This window comes from Schistocerca gregaria, unplaced genomic scaffold, assembly GCF_023897955.1.
Source record: "Schistocerca gregaria isolate iqSchGreg1 unplaced genomic scaffold, iqSchGreg1.2 ptg001369l, whole genome shotgun sequence".
Classification (NCBI taxonomy): domain Eukaryota; kingdom Metazoa; phylum Arthropoda; class Insecta; order Orthoptera; family Acrididae; genus Schistocerca; species Schistocerca gregaria.
Genome location: NW_026062674.1, coordinates 159,632 through 165,956, shown reverse-complemented (window position 1 = coordinate 165,956; position 6,325 = coordinate 159,632). Strand labels below are relative to the sequence as shown.

General features: G+C 53.8%; 11 non-coding genes across 11 annotated transcripts; all 11 read right to left on the bottom strand.

Moving 5' to 3' along the window:
• Positions 1 to 615: 615 nt before the first annotated feature.
• Trnah-gug (transfer RNA histidin (anticodon GUG)) lies at positions 616 to 687 on the bottom strand. Its single transcript has one exon. It is a non-coding gene; the product is annotated as a tRNA-His (tRNA).
• A 374-nt stretch (positions 688 to 1,061) lies between these two features.
• Trnae-cuc (transfer RNA glutamic acid (anticodon CUC)) lies at positions 1,062 to 1,133 on the bottom strand. The gene has a single exon. It is a non-coding gene; the product is annotated as a tRNA-Glu (tRNA).
• Positions 1,134 to 1,577: 444 nt separating this feature from the next.
• Trnal-uag (transfer RNA leucine (anticodon UAG)) lies at positions 1,578 to 1,659 on the bottom strand. Its single transcript has one exon. It is a non-coding gene; the product is annotated as a tRNA-Leu (tRNA).
• Positions 1,660 to 2,249: 590 nt separating this feature from the next.
• On the bottom strand, positions 2,250 to 2,321 carry Trnah-gug (transfer RNA histidin (anticodon GUG)). The gene has a single exon. It is a non-coding gene; the product is annotated as a tRNA-His (tRNA).
• A 374-nt stretch (positions 2,322 to 2,695) lies between these two features.
• Trnae-cuc (transfer RNA glutamic acid (anticodon CUC)) lies at positions 2,696 to 2,767 on the bottom strand. Its single transcript has one exon. It is a non-coding gene; the product is annotated as a tRNA-Glu (tRNA).
• A 444-nt stretch (positions 2,768 to 3,211) lies between these two features.
• Positions 3,212 to 3,293, bottom strand: Trnal-uag (transfer RNA leucine (anticodon UAG)). Its single transcript has one exon. It is a non-coding gene; the product is annotated as a tRNA-Leu (tRNA).
• A 590-nt stretch (positions 3,294 to 3,883) lies between these two features.
• Positions 3,884 to 3,955, bottom strand: Trnah-gug (transfer RNA histidin (anticodon GUG)). Its single transcript has one exon. It is a non-coding gene; the product is annotated as a tRNA-His (tRNA).
• Positions 3,956 to 4,329: 374 nt separating this feature from the next.
• Trnae-cuc (transfer RNA glutamic acid (anticodon CUC)) lies at positions 4,330 to 4,401 on the bottom strand. The gene has a single exon. It is a non-coding gene; the product is annotated as a tRNA-Glu (tRNA).
• Positions 4,402 to 4,845: 444 nt separating this feature from the next.
• Trnal-uag (transfer RNA leucine (anticodon UAG)) lies at positions 4,846 to 4,927 on the bottom strand. The gene has a single exon. It is a non-coding gene; the product is annotated as a tRNA-Leu (tRNA).
• A 590-nt stretch (positions 4,928 to 5,517) lies between these two features.
• Positions 5,518 to 5,589, bottom strand: Trnah-gug (transfer RNA histidin (anticodon GUG)). Its single transcript has one exon. It is a non-coding gene; the product is annotated as a tRNA-His (tRNA).
• Positions 5,590 to 5,963: 374 nt separating this feature from the next.
• Positions 5,964 to 6,035, bottom strand: Trnae-cuc (transfer RNA glutamic acid (anticodon CUC)). The gene has a single exon. It is a non-coding gene; the product is annotated as a tRNA-Glu (tRNA).
• Positions 6,036 to 6,325: the final 290 nt, after the last annotated feature.

Sequence of the window (6,325 nt, the reverse complement as noted above, 5' to 3'; positions counted from 1 at the left end):
ACACTAGATCGCGTGTTACGTTACCGTTATAGCGCCGACGACAATACGTTTCCTTTGTACTACAAAGATCACTTCGAAATGGAAATATCTCGGCAATCGCTGTAACATGTATTTCCTCTGCTCTCCCATTGGAAGCGTCTCTTTAGGCCATCCACAACAAGAAAATGCCGTGCCCGCCGTGTGGTAGCGGCGCCACTTGTCTGAAGCTGTCGTAGTTAAGGCGACAGCATCAAGAGACGTTTTCGTGCCGTGACCAGGTTTCGAACGCACGCGTCCGAAGAGACTGGTGCCTAAAACAAGCGCCTTAGATCGCTCGGCCACGCTACCTGCGCTACCTTCGGCCCCAGTGTTCCTAGCATTTGTAGAAACGGTGCACGCCACAGCTTCCTGCTCCGCTGTTCATCCAATCCGTCGCACCTCAAACAACTGCCCTTTTCGACTACAGAGAGCAGCGGACGTCTGCGCCTCACGGCCGCCGGCATTACGTGTTGGCGATGAAGTGGTAGTACAAACTGCGGACTGCGGAACACGAGTGAAAAATCAAGAAAGCACTGTGATTTCGAGTACTCGTGCACTATCGTCACTGCAACGGTAGCAAGGCAAAACTTTCAAAATTGCCGTGACCAGGATTCGAACCTGGGTTATTGCGGCCACAACGCAATGTCCTAACCACTAGACGATCACGGCCACGCACGCGCCCACGGAGGCAGCTGGCTGGAGTGCAAGTGGCGATACACAGCAAAGCCTAGGCCAAGGTGGACGCCACAGCAGTGTCAGACACGGTCTCCATCACGTGTATACGAGTAAATGAACGTGCCTGCGCTGTCAGGACACTAACTAGAGTGGTTAGCTACATTCACCTCCCTGGCAGTGTCTTGCAGTCCTCCAAGCCTCTTGACTATGGGTATGTGGCTCGATAACAAGTGAATAGACGCCGCATCTCTCTCGCCGTCAGGTGTAGCCGCGAATCATACTTAACGCAGCTTTGTGCACGCGTCAGCGTAGCGTCAGTCGAGCAAAGTCGGGACAAGTCGCATAAGAGGAGCAACAAAAACTCACGTTTCCGGTACCGGGAATCGAACCCGGGCCTCCTGGGTGAGAGCCAGGTATCCTAGCCACTAGACTACACCGGATTACGACGCCAGTGCTCTTCCTGCGAACGCAGCAACCAGCCACGATTAACTGACGACAACTGTAAGAAATACACTCTTTCACGTTATAGAACGGCATCCTCTGGACGCATTTCATGGAGACGAACGCCAGCAGTGACGAGAGCAAAAGGCGCCTACAAATCCTGTCGTTGCTCCACGTACTGTTCTACGACAATTCACGAAGCAGACGCTCACGCCTTGTTGTGCTGTTTCCTTTGCGGGCAATGGGTGCAGCTGTCTTCGACGCAGGAAACATTACACGTTTAGCAGCTGTGGGGTTGGAACCCACGCCTCCGAAGTGACTGGTGCCTAAAACCAGCGCCTTAGACCGCTCGGCCACTCTACCTACACAACACGCGCGACACAGGAGCTGCGTCCTAGCCCACGACAACACACAGCAACGGCACAAAAATGAGACGTCAAAATTGGCAACGGTGGGATTCGAACCCACGCCTCCGAAGAGACTGGTGCCTAAAACCAGCGCCTTAGACCGCTCGGCCACGTTACCGTTATAGCGCCGACGACAATACGTTTCCTTTGTACTACAAAGATCACTTCGAAATGGAAATATCTCGGCAATCGCTGTAACATGTATTTCCTCTGCTCTCCCATTGGAAGCGTCTCTTTAGGCCATCCACAACAAGAAAATGCCGTGCCCGCCGTGTGGTAGCGGCGCCACTTGTCTGAAGCTGTCGTAGTTAAGGCGACAGCATCAAGAGACGTTTTCGTGCCGTGACCAGGTTTCGAACGCACGCGTCCGAAGAGACTGGTGCCTAAAACAAGCGCCTTAGATCGCTCGGCCACGCTACCTGCGCTACCTTCGGCCCCAGTGTTCCTAGCATTTGTAGAAACGGTGCACGCCACAGCTTCCTGCTCCGCTGTTCATCCAATCCGTCGCACCTCAAACAACTGCCCTTTTCGACTACAGAGAGCAGCGGACGTCTGCGCCTCACGGCCGCCGGCATTACGTGTTGGCGATGAAGTGGTAGTACAAACTGCGGACTGCGGAACACGAGTGAAAAATCAAGAAAGCACTGTGATTTCGAGTACTCGTGCACTATCGTCACTGCAACGGTAGCAAGGCAAAACTTTCAAAATTGCCGTGACCAGGATTCGAACCTGGGTTATTGCGGCCACAACGCAATGTCCTAACCACTAGACGATCACGGCCACGCACGCGCCCACGGAGGCAGCTGGCTGGAGTGCAAGTGGCGATACACAGCAAAGCCTAGGCCAAGGTGGACGCCACAGCAGTGTCAGACACGGTCTCCATCACGTGTATACGAGTAAATGAACGTGCCTGCGCTGTCAGGACACTAACTAGAGTGGTTAGCTACATTCACCTCCCTGGCAGTGTCTTGCAGTCCTCCAAGCCTCTTGACTATGGGTATGTGGCTCGATAACAAGTGAATAGACGCCGCATCTCTCTCGCCGTCAGGTGTAGCCGCGAATCATACTTAACGCAGCTTTGTGCACGCGTCAGCGTAGCGTCAGTCGAGCAAAGTCGGGACAAGTCGCATAAGAGGAGCAACAAAAACTCACGTTTCCGGTACCGGGAATCGAACCCGGGCCTCCTGGGTGAGAGCCAGGTATCCTAGCCACTAGACTACACCGGATTACGACGCCAGTGCTCTTCCTGCGAACGCAGCAACCAGCCACGATTAACTGACGACAACTGTAAGAAATACACTCTTTCACGTTATAGAACGGCATCCTCTGGACGCATTTCATGGAGACGAACGCCAGCAGTGACGAGAGCAAAAGGCGCCTACAAATCCTGTCGTTGCTCCACGTACTGTTCTACGACAATTCACGAAGCAGACGCTCACGCCTTGTTGTGCTGTTTCCTTTGCGGGCAATGGGTGCAGCTGTCTTCGACGCAGGAAACATTACACGTTTAGCAGCTGTGGGGTTGGAACCCACGCCTCCGAAGTGACTGGTGCCTAAAACCAGCGCCTTAGACCGCTCGGCCACTCTACCTACACAACACGCGCGACACAGGAGCTGCGTCCTAGCCCACGACAACACACAGCAACGGCACAAAAATGAGACGTCAAAATTGGCAACGGTGGGATTCGAACCCACGCCTCCGAAGAGACTGGTGCCTAAAACCAGCGCCTTAGACCGCTCGGCCACGTTACCGTTATAGCGCCGACGACAATACGTTTCCTTTGTACTACAAAGATCACTTCGAAATGGAAATATCTCGGCAATCGCTGTAACATGTATTTCCTCTGCTCTCCCATTGGAAGCGTCTCTTTAGGCCATCCACAACAAGAAAATGCCGTGCCCGCCGTGTGGTAGCGGCGCCACTTGTCTGAAGCTGTCGTAGTTAAGGCGACAGCATCAAGAGACGTTTTCGTGCCGTGACCAGGTTTCGAACGCACGCGTCCGAAGAGACTGGTGCCTAAAACAAGCGCCTTAGATCGCTCGGCCACGCTACCTGCGCTACCTTCGGCCCCAGTGTTCCTAGCATTTGTAGAAACGGTGCACGCCACAGCTTCCTGCTCCGCTGTTCATCCAATCCGTCGCACCTCAAACAACTGCCCTTTTCGACTACAGAGAGCAGCGGACGTCTGCGCCTCACGGCCGCCGGCATTACGTGTTGGCGATGAAGTGGTAGTACAAACTGCGGACTGCGGAACACGAGTGAAAAATCAAGAAAGCACTGTGATTTCGAGTACTCGTGCACTATCGTCACTGCAACGGTAGCAAGGCAAAACTTTCAAAATTGCCGTGACCAGGATTCGAACCTGGGTTATTGCGGCCACAACGCAATGTCCTAACCACTAGACGATCACGGCCACGCACGCGCCCACGGAGGCAGCTGGCTGGAGTGCAAGTGGCGATACACAGCAAAGCCTAGGCCAAGGTGGACGCCACAGCAGTGTCAGACACGGTCTCCATCACGTGTATACGAGTAAATGAACGTGCCTGCGCTGTCAGGACACTAACTAGAGTGGTTAGCTACATTCACCTCCCTGGCAGTGTCTTGCAGTCCTCCAAGCCTCTTGACTATGGGTATGTGGCTCGATAACAAGTGAATAGACGCCGCATCTCTCTCGCCGTCAGGTGTAGCCGCGAATCATACTTAACGCAGCTTTGTGCACGCGTCAGCGTAGCGTCAGTCGAGCAAAGTCGGGACAAGTCGCATAAGAGGAGCAACAAAAACTCACGTTTCCGGTACCGGGAATCGAACCCGGGCCTCCTGGGTGAGAGCCAGGTATCCTAGCCACTAGACTACACCGGATTACGACGCCAGTGCTCTTCCTGCGAACGCAGCAACCAGCCACGATTAACTGACGACAACTGTAAGAAATACACTCTTTCACGTTATAGAACGGCATCCTCTGGACGCATTTCATGGAGACGAACGCCAGCAGTGACGAGAGCAAAAGGCGCCTACAAATCCTGTCGTTGCTCCACGTACTGTTCTACGACAATTCACGAAGCAGACGCTCACGCCTTGTTGTGCTGTTTCCTTTGCGGGCAATGGGTGCAGCTGTCTTCGACGCAGGAAACATTACACGTTTAGCAGCTGTGGGGTTGGAACCCACGCCTCCGAAGTGACTGGTGCCTAAAACCAGCGCCTTAGACCGCTCGGCCACTCTACCTACACAACACGCGCGACACAGGAGCTGCGTCCTAGCCCACGACAACACACAGCAACGGCACAAAAATGAGACGTCAAAATTGGCAACGGTGGGATTCGAACCCACGCCTCCGAAGAGACTGGTGCCTAAAACCAGCGCCTTAGACCGCTCGGCCACGTTACCGTTATAGCGCCGACGACAATACGTTTCCTTTGTACTACAAAGATCACTTCGAAATGGAAATATCTCGGCAATCGCTGTAACATGTATTTCCTCTGCTCTCCCATTGGAAGCGTCTCTTTAGGCCATCCACAACAAGAAAATGCCGTGCCCGCCGTGTGGTAGCGGCGCCACTTGTCTGAAGCTGTCGTAGTTAAGGCGACAGCATCAAGAGACGTTTTCGTGCCGTGACCAGGTTTCGAACGCACGCGTCCGAAGAGACTGGTGCCTAAAACAAGCGCCTTAGATCGCTCGGCCACGCTACCTGCGCTACCTTCGGCCCCAGTGTTCCTAGCATTTGTAGAAACGGTGCACGCCACAGCTTCCTGCTCCGCTGTTCATCCAATCCGTCGCACCTCAAACAACTGCCCTTTTCGACTACAGAGAGCAGCGGACGTCTGCGCCTCACGGCCGCCGGCATTACGTGTTGGCGATGAAGTGGTAGTACAAACTGCGGACTGCGGAACACGAGTGAAAAATCAAGAAAGCACTGTGATTTCGAGTACTCGTGCACTATCGTCACTGCAACGGTAGCAAGGCAAAACTTTCAAAATTGCCGTGACCAGGATTCGAACCTGGGTTATTGCGGCCACAACGCAATGTCCTAACCACTAGACGATCACGGCCACGCACGCGCCCACGGAGGCAGCTGGCTGGAGTGCAAGTGGCGATACACAGCAAAGCCTAGGCCAAGGTGGACGCCACAGCAGTGTCAGACACGGTCTCCATCACGTGTATACGAGTAAATGAACGTGCCTGCGCTGTCAGGACACTAACTAGAGTGGTTAGCTACATTCACCTCCCTGGCAGTGTCTTGCAGTCCTCCAAGCCTCTTGACTATGGGTATGTGGCTCGATAACAAGTGAATAGACGCCGCATCTCTCTCGCCGTCAGGTGTAGCCGCGAATCATACTTAACGCAGCTTTGTGCACGCGTCAGCGTAGCGTCAGTCGAGCAAAGTCGGGACAAGTCGCATAAGAGGAGCAACAAAAACTCACGTTTCCGGTACCGGGAATCGAACCCGGGCCTCCTGGGTGAGAGCCAGGTATCCTAGCCACTAGACTACACCGGATTACGACGCCAGTGCTCTTCCTGCGAACGCAGCAACCAGCCACGATTAACTGACGACAACTGTAAGAAATACACTCTTTCACGTTATAGAACGGCATCCTCTGGACGCATTTCATGGAGACGAACGCCAGCAGTGACGAGAGCAAAAGGCGCCTACAAATCCTGTCGTTGCTCCACGTACTGTTCTACGACAATTCACGAAGCAGACGCTCACGCCTTGTTGTGCTGTTTCCTTTGCGGGCAATGGTGTGCAGCTGTCTTCGACGCAGGAAACATTACACGTTTAGCAGC